We start from the raw sequence: 14,498 nt of genomic DNA, 5'->3' as shown, positions 1-14,498 counted from the left end.
TCCTCCCCTCCCCGCGGAGGTGAGGGGCTATGCGGCATGCTGCTCCACCTTCCCGTGGTAGGGAGGCAGCTTGGCTCCAGTGGGGAGCAGGGCCTCAGCCAAATGGGCCGAGTTGGGGTAGGGCTGAAGGCTTGTCTCCCCCAGCCCTACCTTCACCAACTGCCCCTACTTTTGAACTTTGGTCAGCATTTTATCAAAACCTCTTAGGGTTCTTGTTGCTTCACAACAGACTGGGCAACATAGTCAAGGACAATATGGTGATCAGCATCAGCTCTGTTAATTTGACTCCTCAAAGCTGTATTGAAACACAATATTTCCTAGCGAAAACAAGCCTTTAAAATGCAATCAGCAGTGAAAAATGATAGCCACCTTTGTTGAAATAAGGCCTCACACATTAGTTCTGCAAATTGGTTCGTCTTCTGTATGCATTAAAGAAGGTTGGAAATAAAACTTGGAGCCCTGTCTTGCTGGAAATATTAATGTTGATGGCCTGTTTCATGTTTGTCCAGAGAAGAAGAGTTGAAATACCTTCAGTTTCTTCAAGGAGTTACAAATGATATTTTGATTAGACGTTACTACAAAGAGTAAGTATTTGACATTTCTTCTTTTTGATTCATCTGAAGAAAGAAATTGAGTAATGTTATAATCAATATAAAGTATTGGAAGACTTGTGAAGATTAATGCCATAATGCTATTCTTGAAAGGGATTTATTTTAATTTGTCCTTTTGCTCCCCACGCCTGGCTTTTACACTGTGTAAAAGTCGCCAATACATACACAAATGGGCAATATTTGTAGGAATCTTCCGATTTTCCAATAATGTAGGATAGATGTAAACAGACATTATGTTGCTAGAGTTTTTTCATAGGATTGAATCATTACATAAAATGGTAGGATGCATGATTGTTGTAGTAATGGATCTGTGTTCCTGTTCTGCTTTTAATTGGTTTCTCAGAACCTAAATAAAGTAGTACAGAGCTACATTGAGTCTTCCTTAATAAAGTGCCTCAGACCAAGAGATTTTGCACAATGGGCTTTTTCTCCCAAAGAAGATCTATAAAGCAAAGGATTTTTTTCTTCTGAGTGTATAGTACATCATTCTATTTGTCTTATTTCATTAAATCATTGTTGAAGATCAAAGACAAATATGCACAGCCAATTCAGGTACATGTTGCATCATGTGCAGTTTTCATATTGCCTAATTAAAATTATGCCTTTATATTCTCCCACTGATTTACATATCTAATAATAGAGAGGTAGCCATGTTAGTCTGGATCTGTAAAAGCGACAAGGAGTCCTATGTCACCTTATAGCCTGAGGGTATGTCTACACAGAAAAGTTATTTCGAAATAACAGCCCTTATTTCGAAATAACTTTTTTAGTGTCTACACAGCCAAACTGCTATTTTGAAATAAATTTGAAATAGCGGAGCGCTTATTTCAAATTTGGTAAACCTCATTCTACGAGGAATAACAACAAATTCAAAATAGCTATTTCAAAATAAGTGCTATGTAGACACTTATTTCGAAATAGGGGGCCTCCGGCCTTCCCAGGGTGCCCTGGTGGCCACTCCAGCCTCAACCAAGAACACTCCTCTCCCTCCCCCCGTCCCCGGAGCCTTTAAAGGGGTAGACTCTGGCCAAAGTGCCTGTGCCAGCTCCAAGCCTGCCAGCCTAGAGCCAGCAGTCACTGCCCCGACCCAGTGGCCCCAAAACATGAGCCAGCAAGTCACTGGCAGCCAGCCCTCCACCACTTCCCAGGAGCATTCTGCCAGCTCCCAGGAGCCTGCCAGAGCCCGGAGAAGGCGGGCGCCTTCCTGGTCCAGGGCGGAGATCATGGACCTTATTCAGGTTTGGGGGGAAAGCCCCCAACATCCATGATCTCCTCACTAGATGGAGGAATGCAGCCGTCTATGGCAGGATAGCTGCCAGGCTGGCCACCAAAGGCCACATGCGAACCCAGGATCAGGTTTGCAGGAAAATCAAGTTGGACTGGCAAGACCCCCAACCCTGAGCCCTGAGCTTCCTCTCTCCCTTCTTCCCCTTGCTTCCCCCTTCCAGCTCTCTCCTCCTAGGTTTCCCCCTCTCCTTTCCCATCTTTTCTCCTTCCCTCTCCCACCTCCTTTCCCCAGTCTCACCAGTTTCATTTCCCCCTACCCAGTTTTGTTAAATAAAGATGGTTTGTGTTTATGAAAAAACATGTATTTTATTTTACATCAGGAAGGGGGCTGGTAGGGGAGGGGGAGTGGAAGGATGTGAGGGAGGAATGAGGCACAAGCCCCCAGTGGGGCAGACCAGGGAGACTGTTAGTGCTCCTCAGGGTGGAAGCTCTCCTGCAGCACCTCCTGGATACTGACAGCCCCCCGATGGACCTCCCAGATGGCAGCCTGCAGAAAGTGCAGCCAGTCTCACAGCAATGTGTCCAAGAGAAGCACCAGAGTGCCCGGGGGCAGCTCCGACTCCATGATGCAGAGTGCTAGGGTGTCCCAAATGAGGGCAACCAGAGCACACAGAGACAAAATGCTTTGCTGTCCTTCATTGAGGTAGACAAGCAAGCAGGGAAACCTGAGAACCGGCTGTCGAGGGGGGTCCCTTTAAGTACAGGCCTCAGATAGCCTTAGGCAACAGCCACACAAAATAAATCCTGACGTGATGCCCTGCCGGACCTGGTTCCAGCCGGCCTTAAATGCGATTCAGCGTCCACTCAGAGTGGATGCGCTATTTTGAAATAGCAAAACTCTATTTTGAAATGCATTTTGTGTGTAGACGTGTTATTTCAAAATAACGTATTTCAAATTAACTATTTTGAAATAAGATATTTTGAAATACTGCTGTAGTGTAGACATACCCTAACAAATGTATTGGAGCATAAGCTTTCGTGGGCAAAGACCCACTTTGTAAAATGCATCTGACGAAGTGGGTCTTTGCCCATGAAAGCTTATGCTCCAGTACATCTGTTAGGCTATAAGGTGCCACAGGACTCCTTGTCGCTTTTACATATCTAATAATGAAGGTTATGGAAACTCATATAAAGGAGACTTTACTGGTTGCCCTCAGTGAATACAAGCATGACAAAACGTACTGTGATGTAAATATCCCTCTCTCATTCTACTTGATGGCCTGCATCTTAAATACAGGATTTTTTTTTCCTGTAAGGAGGAAAGAGAATTTAACCACAAGCATGTTTAGATCCCGAGCTTCGTGAAGTGCCATAGAAAAGAGGAGGGTGCCAAACCTCACAATCAGTCACAGCTATGCTGACACCAAATTAGAATCTTTCATTTTCCTGCTAATGGATTCTAACCAGAATTTCTAAGATTTAAGGGCTATTTTTTAAAATTATTTCACATATGTGTGAGGATTTTGTTCTTGTTAGGTTTTTTTCAGGAATCACTTCAAGTTCATGCAAAATACAGGACTATGTAGCACTTTAAAGACTAACAAGATGGTTTATTAGATGATGAGCTTTCGTGGGCCAGACCCACTTCCTCAGATCAAATAGTGGAAGAAAATAGTCACAACCATATATACCGAAGGATACAATTTAAAAAAAAAACACATATGAAAAGGACAAATCAAATTTCAGAACAGAAGGGAGATGCAGGGGGCAGGGGAGGTAAATTTCTGTGAGCTAATGACTAACATCCCACATGAAGACGGATTACAAGCAATTAGAAACATTATTGCAGAGGACACCACTGCCAACCTGATAGTAGACCTATGTAACTTTGTTCTCACCCACAATTATTTCCAGTTTGAGAACAACTTATACCTCCAGATCAGCGGCACAGCCATGGGTACACGCATGGCCCCACAGTATGCTAATATCTTTATGGCTGACCTAGAACAACGTTTCCTCAACTCCCGTCCTCTTTTACCCCTTCTTTACTTACGCTACATCGATGACATCTTTATGATCTGGACACATGGCCAAGAAACACTGGAGACATTCCATAGAGATTTCAACAACCTACACCCCACCATCAACCTCAGCCTGGACCATTCTACATGAGAGATCCATTTCCTGGACACCACAGTACAAATCAACAATGGAAAATTAGACACCACTCTCTACAGAAAAAACACTGACTTATACAGTTACCTACATGCTTCCAGCTCCCATCCAGAACACACCATATGATCCATCATCCATAGCCAAGCCCTTTGATACAACCGCATCTGCTCTAATCCCACTGACAGAGACCAGAAACTTCAGGATCTCTACCAAGCATTTATAAACCTTAACTACCCACCTGGAGAAATAAAAAAGACAAATACCTAGAAACCATCTACTTCAAGAAAGACCCAAGAAAACCAACAATAGAACACCACTTGTTATCACCTACAACCCCCAACTTAAACCTGTCCAACACATTATCAATAAACGAGGGTATGTCTTCACTACAAAGTTAATTCGAACTAACAGACGTTCTCCTGCAGCCCCCCGATTACCCCCTTCCCCCGGATGGCAGCCTGTGGCAAGTGCAGCTGGGCTGATGGCCAAGTGCTGTGATGTTCTGCGTGTGGGCACTCAGGGCACTCCAAGACAGGACTGCTTTGCAAGCGGGGAACCCTGAGAACTGTCTGTCCGGGGTGGGGGTCGGGTCCCTTTAAGCACAGCCCTCGGCTAGCCTGAGACAGCAGCTCCAAGCTCTAAGTCCTCATCTGATGCCCTGCCGGCACTGCTTCTGGCCATCCTTAACCTCTGTTCAGGGTCCACTCTGTGTGGACATGCTAGTTCGAATTATCAAAACGCTAATTCAAACTAGTTTTTAAGTCTAGCTGCGCTAATTCGAATTAGCTTAGTTCGAATTAACTAAGTTAGTTCGAATTAGCGCTGTAGTGTAGACATACCCCTACAGCCTATACTGGAACAGGATACCAAACTCCAAGAGGCTCTGGGAGACAGACTCATAGTCTCTTATAGACAACCACCTAACCTCAAGATGATTCTTACCAACAACCACAGGACATACCACACTAATACCAACCCTTGCAACAAACCTCGTTGCCAGCTTTCTCCACAAAGGGTACGTCTACACTACAACATTAATTCGAACTAAGCTAATTCGAACTAACGGATCTAGAGTAAAAAACTAGTTCGAATTAGCGTTTTGCTAATTCGAACTAGCATGTCCACATTAAGTGGACCCTGAACCAGGCTTAACGATGGCCGGAAGCAGTGCCAGCAGGGCATCAGAGGAGGACTTAGAGCGTGGAGATGCTGTCTCAGGCTAGCCGAGGGCTGCGCTTAAAGGGTCCCGACCCCCACCCCGGACAGACAGTTCTCAGGGGTGCCCCGCTTGCAAAGCAGTCCTGGCTTGGAGTGCCCGGAGTACCCACACTGGGCACATCACAGAACTCAGCCATCAGCCCAGCTGCACTTGGCGCAGGCTGCCATCTGGGGAGAGGGGACAATCGGGGGGCTGCAGGAGAGGTTCCACCCCAAAAGCCCCCGGAGCCAGCCCAGTCCTCCCCATCGGGGGCTCGTGCCCCATTCCTCCCTCACCTCCTTCCACTTACCCTTCCCTGGTCCCTCTTCTTGATGTACAAAATAAAGGACAATTGTGTTCAAAAATGGAATCTGTCTTTATTGAACAAAACTGGGGGAGACTGGGAAAAGGAGGTGGGAGAGGGGAAGAGAGAGGCTGGGAGAGGGGAGGGCAACTAAAATGATCAGGGGTTGGGAACAGATCCCATATGAAGAGAGGCTAAAGAGACTGGGACTTTTCAGCTTAGAAAAGAGGAGACGGAGGGGGGACAGGATAGAGGTCTCTAAAAGCAGGAGTGGGATGGAGAGGGTGCATACAGAAAAGTTCTTCATTAGTTCCCATAAAGAAGGACTAGAGGACACCAAATGAAATCAATGGGTAGCAGGCTTCAAACTAGTAACAGAAAGTTCTTCTTCACAAAGCAAAGAGACAACCTGTGGAACTCCTTGCTGCAGGAGGCTGTGAAGGCTAGAACTAGAACAGAGTTTAAAGGGAAGTGAGATCAAGTCATGGAGGTTGGGTCCATGGAGTGCTATTAGCCAGGGGGTAGGAGTGGTGTCCCTGCCTAAGGTTTGTGGAAGGCTGGAGAGGGATGGCACGAGACAAATGGCTTGGTCACTGTCTTTGGTCCATCCCCTCCAGGGTCCCTAGGGTTGGCCGCTGTCAGCAGACAGGCTACTGGGCTAGATGGACCTTTGGTCTGACCCCGTACGGCCATTGTAAACTCAGGGCTCAGGGTCGGGGGTCTCAGTGGACCCCCTTGATTCTCTTGTACACCTGGTCCTGGGTGGCCAGGCTGGCAGCTCTCCTGCCCTAGACGGCCACTTTCCTGTGCCTAGTGCGGAGATCGTGGATGAGGTCCACGATGTCCGCACTAGCCCAGGCGGGTGCCTGCCTCTTGCAGTCCCGGACAAGCTACCGGGAGCCGCCAGCCTGGTCCTGGGAAGAGGGGGAGGGCTGGGGGGCATCGGGTGAGTGGCTCGATCCGTGCCAGGTGCAGGGTCTTCTGGCTGGGTGCTGGCAGGCTTGCACCTGGCACGGGCACCGTAGCCAGCCCGTGCCCCTTTAAGGGGTCCGGGGCCAGGAGGGGGGCAATAGAGTTTTCCTGGTGTTGGCCAGAGTGGCCACCAGGGAAAGCTGGGGAGGGCTAGCCTCCCACTAGTTAGAATTAAGGGGCTACACAGCCCTTAATTCGAACTAGTAAATTCGAACTAGGCTTAATCCTCGTGGAATGAGGATTACCTAGTTCAAACTAAGCGCTCCGTTAGTTCGAATTAAATTCGAACTAACGGAGCGCTAGTGTAGCGCCTATGAAAGTTAGTTCGAACTAACGTCCATTAGTTCGAACTAACTTTGTAGTGTAGATATACCCACATTCACTCTGCTGATACCGTTATTGGACCTAACCAAGTGAGTTATAAGATCAAGAACACATATTCCTGCGCATCCAGAAATATAATTTATGCTATCATGTGCCGAAAGTGTCTGTCTGCTATGTACATTGGACAAATGTCTCAGACACTTCGCCAAAGGATTAATGCCCACAAAACAGATATTAGACAAGATCACAAAGAAAAAACAGTTTCTTGCCATTTCAACCAGAAAGGACATTGTCTCAACAACTTAATTACGTGCATCCTGCTTCAAAAGCCTTTTAAAACTGCACTTGAAAGGGAATCCTCTGAACTGTTATTCATGCTAAAATTCGACACCTTGCGCTGGGGTCTCAACAAAGACTCTAGTTATCTTACCCATTACAAAGATAGCTTCCCCAATTATCACCTCTAATATCATTAGCTCACAGACATTTACCTTCCCCCCCCCCCGCATCCTCCTTCTGTTCTGAAATTTGATTTGTCCTTTTCATATGTGTTCTTTTTTTTTTTTTTTTTAAATTGTATCGTTTGGTATATATGGTTGTGACTATTTTCTTCCACTATTTGATCTGAGGAAGTGGGTCTGGCCCACGAAAGCTCATCATCTAATAAACCATCTTGTTAGTCTTTAAAGTGCTAAGTAGTCCTATATTTTGCTTCAGCTACATCAGACTAACACGGCTACATTTCTATCACTATTCTACATTCAAGTTCATGGTTTTCTCCTGCCCTCTCCTGCCACTCAGGGGCTATGTCTACATTACAGAGTTTTCTGGGATAACCAGTTGTATCCTGGAAAATCTCTGCCGTGTCCAGGAAACACGTCCACTTTTTCGGATCAATTTCCAAAAAAGTGGGCGCATTCTTTCGGAAGCCCTGTAGTCCTCATTTTATGAGGGATAAGGGCTCTTCTGAAAGAGGAAGTTTTTCCCACATTTGGCCCTTTGTAGACAGGCCAAATGTCGGAAATGCCTCTTCCAAAAAAACAAGCGGGAAAAAGGCTTTTCCTTTTTCTGAAAAAGAACTGCAGTGTAGACATAGCCAGGGATAAGTACAACAGGTCCCTGACTAATGTAGACTGTCACAAACCCAATTTACCCACTGGGTATTTCAGTTTACATTTTTAATTACCTGGGAACTTCATTATTTGTTTTTAAAATACTTGAGGGTTTGCTAGGTTTGCAGAGTTGCAATTAATTAAAAATTTTATGTGTCTATGAATATATCTACAAAGTAAATATTATTTAAATGAGCTTTTGACTCAATCCAAATGAATAAGGATTGGTGTCCATCAGAAAATATTGCAAATAATATTGAGTAAAGATCACACAACCATAGCTAAATTAACCTTCTTTATTGTGGTTTCTTAAAATAGCCACAAATGTGGCTATTGCCAGCTCACCCTTCTGCTTTTCCCTGGGCCTATGTAATAGTAAATTGTCTCATCCTGTCTGGGCGCAAAGAGGGCCTATTCCCTGCAGTGTGGGAGATGCACACAGTCCCAATATAGCAGTTCTGTCATGCAGGACTGGGGAATCTGAGCACAAGAGCAGAGCTAGGCTCCTTAAAAAGGTGGTATGAGGCTGTTGTCCTACTTCTCCTGTTTCCATTGGCCAGTAGAGCTGAGCTGCTGCATAGGAATGAGAGTGTGCTTCGCATGCTGCAAAATGACACAGCATCAGGTGCAACTGTGTGTGCTGCTTCCCACTCTCTGTCCAGGGAAACAGCTGCCAGAGCATAGCCCTTTCTTTTCCTCACTTCCCCACCACTCCAGGCCACAGTGTTTGCCCTTTGCTCTCTGCAAATACCTGGGTTTTGGGCCATGTAGTTTGATGCAGGATGCCCACACAGTCTCACAGTGTGCATGAACCAAAGTTTGCTGGGAACTTTCTTGGGGTATGTCTACACTACCCTCCTAGTTCGAACTAGGAGGGTAATGTATGCATACCGCACTTGCTAATGAAGCCCGGGATTTGAATTTCCCGGGCTTCATTAGCATAAGCGGGGAGCCGCCATTTTTAAATCCCCGCTGCTTCGAACCCCGTGTAGCGCGGCTACACGGGGCTCGAACTAGGTAGTTCGGACTAGGGTGCCTATTCCGAACTACCGGTACACCTCGTTTCACGAGGAGTACCGGTAGTTCGGAATAGGACCCTAGTCCGAACTACCTAGTTCGAGCCCCGTGTAGCCGCGCTACACGGGGTTCGAAGCAGCGGGGATTTAAAAATGGCGGCTCCCCGCTTATGCTAATGAAGCCCGGGAAATTCAAATCCCGGGCTTCATTAGCAAGTGCGGTATGCATACATTACCCCGCTAGTTCGAACTAGCGGGGTAGTGTAGACATACCCTTGCTGATTTTCTGGCAAAGGCACTCAGTCATGGGCAGTACACCAAAACTCTAAGGCTACATCTACACTGCAGGCTTCTTGTGCAAGAACTGTTTTACGCAAGAGTTCTTGTGCAAAAGGTCTTCCACAAGAGAGCGTCCACACTGCCATATGCTTTTGCACAAGAGATGTGCTTTTGCGCAAGCATCCCCATGGCAGTGTGGATGCTCTTTTGTGCAAGAAATCTCCGATGGCCATTTTAGCCGTAGGGCTTTCTTGCGCAAGAAATTCATGTTGCCTTTCTACATTGTCTTCTTGTGGAAGAGCTCTTGCACAAGAGTGCTTATTCCTCATGGGGAGAGGAATAATTCTTCTGGAAGAAGCCCTGTTTTCCGACGTTGTACTGTAAATTTACTTGCGCAAGAACATGCGTGCAGTGTAGACGCTCTGCAAGTTTTTGCACAAGAACAGTCATTCTTGTTCAAAAAGCCTGCAGTGTAGATGTAGCCTAAGGCTTTGTTTACATTGCTTAGTTAAAGTGCATCTGCAGCAGTGCTTCACCCCGGCACTGTGTTCATGTTACCAGCACTGGGAGAGAGCTGGGTGGGGCATGCTCCTTTCCTGCTGCAGCCAGTCCTCCCCCATCTGAGGACTACACACCCCTTAATTCGAACTAGTAATTTCGAACTAGGCTTAGTCCTCGTAGAATGAGGTTTACCTAGTTCGAACTAAGCGCTCCGTTAGTTCGAATTAAGTTCGAACTAGCGGAGCACTAGTGTAGCGCCTATCAAAGTCAATTCGAACTAACGTCCGTTAACTTTGTAGTGTAGACATACCCTGGGAGACTGTGTGTCTGCATAGGGAGGTGTTACTGCATGTGTGTATACCTGTGTAAATAAAAGTTACAGCATAGTTCTTTGATTTTTATTCCTTTTGCTGGCTTGTGCACATACACAAAAATACATATGTGTGTGTGCTCATGTCATCACAAGATTTTAAAAGAAAAGGGAAATCTAAAAACTAGTATTGCTTAAAAAGGTGGAGCAAATACTTAGTTTCCAAAAGGGATTGCCTGTTATCCCCTGAGAAAGTAAAAATAGATCCCAAATTCTGTTTTACAAGTTATATTCTTACTAGCAGTCTTCTCTGCATTTGAAGCTTAAATTCACTTTGACCTATTCACCCTTTTATCATTCATCTATTTTGGAGAGGAACACCAGTATGTAGGAGTATATGTATATGGCACTGGTGAAAAAAAATACTGGAGAGTGAAGTCTGTTCTAGCCTTAGCTAAGAGTGAGTTGGCTTTTAGCACATATGGCTTTAGCTCCTAAGGTTCAGTCCCTCCTGGGTCATCGGCTTTACATATAGTTCTGTGATAGTATTCGTTATAACTATTTATAAATTCCAGTGACACAGCAATATACAGGCAGTCCCCGGGTTATGTACAAGATAGGGACTGTAGGTTTGTTCTTAAGTTGAATCTGTATGTAAGTCGAACTGGCGTCCAGATTCAGCCGCTGCTGAAACTGACCAGCGGCTGACTACAGGAAGCCCAAGGCAGAGTTGCTCTGCCCCGGGCTTCCTGGAATCAGCCTCTGATCAGTTTCAACAGGCTGAATCTGGACACCAGTTCCGACTTACATACAGATTCAACTTAAGAACCCCAGGCGTCCCCAAGTCAGCTGCTGCTGAAACTGATCAGAGGCTGATTCCAGGAAGCCCGGGGCAGAGTAACTCTGCCTCGGGCTTCCTGTAGTCAGCGCTGGTCAGTTTCAGCAGTGGCTGAATCAGGACGCCTGGGGCAGAGCAGGTGGGGTACTGCTGGGTTGCTCCAGTAGCGCCGCTCCTCGGCGCTTCTGGACCAACCCGGCAGCACCCCAGCTGCTCTGCCCCAGGCGTCCTGATTCAGCCGCTGCTGAAACTGACCAGCAGCGGCTGAATCAGGACGCCTGGGACAGAGCAGCTGGGGTGCTGCCGGGTTGCTCCAGTAGCGCCCGGAGTGGCGCTGCGGGACCAACCGGCAGCGCCCCAGCTGCTCTACCACAGGCGTCTGGAGAAAAGCCTGGTCTGCTGGAGGAGGGGGCGTACTAGCTGCGCCCCCCCCCCCCCAGCAGACCAGGGAGACGCGGGCGGCGGACCGAGACGCACCGCGGTCCCGCCGCCCGGGTCCTCCGCAGCTTTGCTCCCCGTCTCCCTGGTCTGCTGGAGACCAGCAGACCAGGGAGACAGGGAGCAAAGCCTCTGAGGACGCCAGCAGCGGGACAGCCGCGGCGCGTCTGGGCTGTCCGCTGCCCGCGTGCTCCGTGGGTTTGCTCCACGTCTCCCTGGTCTGCTGAGACGGGGAGCAAAGCCTCTAAGGACGCCGGCAGCGGGACAGCCGCGGCACGTCTGGGCTGTCCACTGCCCGCGTGCTCCCCGGCTTTGCTCCCCGTCTCCCTGGAGACCAGCAGACCAGGGAGACGGGGAGCAAAGCCGGGGAGCACGCGGGCAGCGGACAGCCCAGACGCGCCGCGGCTGTCCCACTGCCGGCGTCCTCAGATGCTTTGCTCCCCGTCTCAGCAGACCAGAAAGACGGGCAGCAAACCCCATTTGTAACTGCGGATCCGACATAAGTCGGATCCACGTAACTCGGGGACTGCCTGTAGTGAAAGGTGTTGTCGGTTGTAAAATTTCTTCACGTCTTAGATTTTAAAGTTATATTAAACCACTACATGTCCCCTACTTTACTTTCATTATTAGTATATAATGAACATTACATTGCTTTAACAATTTACTTAAAGGCTTGTTTCAAAATTTCCAGGATTTCCATTTCATTCATCTGACAAAGTGGGTTCCAGCCTGTGAAAGTTTATGCCCAAATAAATGTGTTAGGGTTGAGGTGCCACAGACTCCTCGTTGTTTTTGCTGAAACAAACTAACACAGCTACCCCCCTGAAACTTGTGTAAAAATTCTTTCCTTGATTGGCTGCTAATTTTTGAAGCATGAGACCTTCACTGAAAATACTTTTGAGGGTCTTGGTTACTTCATCACCTTTCTGGACTAGGTCCAAACCTATGGACATAATATGTCTACTGGTGTTCAAATGTACAGAGACTTGCAGCACATCCAGCAAAATCTGCCTGCCATTGTCCATCCACATCTGAAACAATGGTCTCATTTCTTGGAAGCTTATTTGTACCAGTTTGTGTAAAGTGAAAGCATCCTAGTCTGAAAGCCAAGCTGTTACCTGGCTTGTGTGCAAAGTTTTACAATGATTTTTGGCTGCTTGGAAAAGAGGATTAAGTTTACCCCCTGATGCTCTGAACTTTCCAAGGGGTGTAACAGTTTTGCTTTAATTGAACCTCCTGTGTAGCTATGTGTCACGGGGTACCTAGTCCATGCGCCCCGCTTTCGCAGGTCCTCTGGACTATGCGGGGTACCACTCGGTTCTGGGCTTCCTGGGCGGAGTGGGGGTCCGGGCCCACCCTCTCTCCGAACCCCGACCCAGGGTCCTAACACCAACAGTGTGACTCTCAGTGGTAGCAGGGGGGTGTAGACCCCAAACACGCCTGCTCTTGGGGTTCATGGCCCGCCCTGGGTCTGGTCCACTCTGCCGCCGGCTACCGCCCTGCGTAGTTAACCTCCGCTCCTGCCATCCCTTCGCCTTCCATGCTCCCCCTCCACTCGCTCTCCTCCTGGCCCCCTCCGGGTTCACGTCGCCTTCCTCCTCCTGCGTTCCACACCCCTTCCCTTGGTGCCCCCGTGCCCTTTATACCGCCCCCGCCGCGGTGGTTCTCCTCACCTCCGCACTTCCGAGTTCCTGCCCCGACGCCCAGCGTCGCGCCCGTGACGTCATCAGCGCGCCCGGGCGCTTGGTGATGACGCGCCCCCTCCCCGTCGCTGGGCATTCCTGGGGCCGCTCGGCCCGTGTCGCCAGCTCCCCCTTCACCCGCCACATCCGGCGGCGGGCGAGTTGCTCCACCCCGTCACACTATGACAGTTAGTTGTAATGTCTTTTACTAACACAAGTATGGAGAAGATGTTTACAACGCAAATTTATACAAAAACAAGTTTCATTCATCATATGCTTTAATGTGTTTTACTGCAGCCTGTGGAACATGGATATCATGACCCATGACAATTACAGGGTCTGAGCTGGTTCATTCTTCCGTCTTGTTCTTATCCAGGGTATCTTGAGATTTCTGTCTCCAGCATGAGCAAAAACAACTGATACATGATAGCCCCTAGGCTACTGTTGTGTAGATTCTCAAAGGCATCTAGAAAGATGTGGTCAGGTTATTGAGATATTCAGAAAAGAAACCGCTCTAAGTCCCCTGTGTAGATTTACACATCACCATTACAACCATCTTGACCTCTGTTTTTTACAGTGTATTCACCTGAGCTATGTCTGATCAGTTCGCTTTGTCCAAAGACCATTAGCTCACTTCTTGGGTGAGCATCACACTGATCACTCTGACTCATAATTGCATGGATCTTGCTGTCCATTTCTGGCATGTGCAGGAATGGCTGGGACAAATGGTACAATTGTCCCATGCCCCCACAGTTACAATTTGTGTTGTGGCTGGAACATAATGGCAGTCTCATTCAGCTTACTGAGACTTAGATCCCACCCTCAATGCAAGTGCTATCAGATGACCACCATCTGGTAATCAAGTGGTTTGGCACTGTTAGAACATGTCTGCACTGAGGAGTTATTTCGAAATAACTAGGTGAGCATCTACACTGCCAACCCTGTTATTTCAAAATAATGGGCTTGTTGTTTTGAAATAACTCTTGCTTGTGAAGAGGAATATGTTTATTTCAAAATAGTTATTTCATGAGTTAAGTTATTTCGAAACAATATTTCAAAATTACCTGGTGGTGTAGACATAGCCTTCTATTGGTACCATAGACAGACCTCCCCAATAAAGGTGGAGGAAGGGACTAGATAGGGAATGAAATTAAAAGCATGAAAGGGGAGTCCTGCTTTTATCTGGCTGTATTTCATCCCAGTCAGAACTCACACTGATTTGATGTGTGTACTTTAGAATATAGAACATTAGGTTTTTTTAAAAGTTTCAACTATTTGTGAGGTTAAAAAATGTGATTACATCTTCTTTGGTGAGAAGATGGGGAACTTAGAGTAAAAGTGAGAATTTAGGATATAACTCTGTAGATTTGAAAGATTGATCGATCGGTATTTTATAAGGAAAATATATCACCTCTTGAATGGTCTTTCTGTGTGTGTTCTTTCTTTGCTCTCTTTATAAGGGCAATAGATGGTGTATTTCAAATGCACATTAGAAGTAGAAGGCATGACCT

At 47.2% G+C, this 14,498-nt stretch overlaps 1 long non-coding RNA gene across 1 annotated transcript; it reads right to left on the bottom strand.

Annotated features, from left to right (window-relative positions):
* Positions 1 to 352: 352 nt before the first annotated feature.
* LOC142827666 (uncharacterized) lies at positions 353 to 13,023 on the bottom strand. The gene is made up of 2 exons (XR_012902373.1): positions 12,979 to 13,023; positions 353 to 617 (listed from the first exon to the last, which is right to left on the bottom strand). It is a non-coding gene; the product is annotated as an uncharacterized LOC142827666 (long non-coding RNA).
* Positions 13,024 to 14,498: the final 1,475 nt, after the last annotated feature.

The sequence above is a fragment of the Pelodiscus sinensis genome, chromosome 3, assembly GCF_049634645.1.
Source record: "Pelodiscus sinensis isolate JC-2024 chromosome 3, ASM4963464v1, whole genome shotgun sequence".
Classification (NCBI taxonomy): domain Eukaryota; kingdom Metazoa; phylum Chordata; order Testudines; family Trionychidae; genus Pelodiscus; species Pelodiscus sinensis.
The sequence above is the reverse complement of the archived record's forward strand: the minus strand, read 5'-3'. Positions and strand labels throughout refer to the sequence as shown.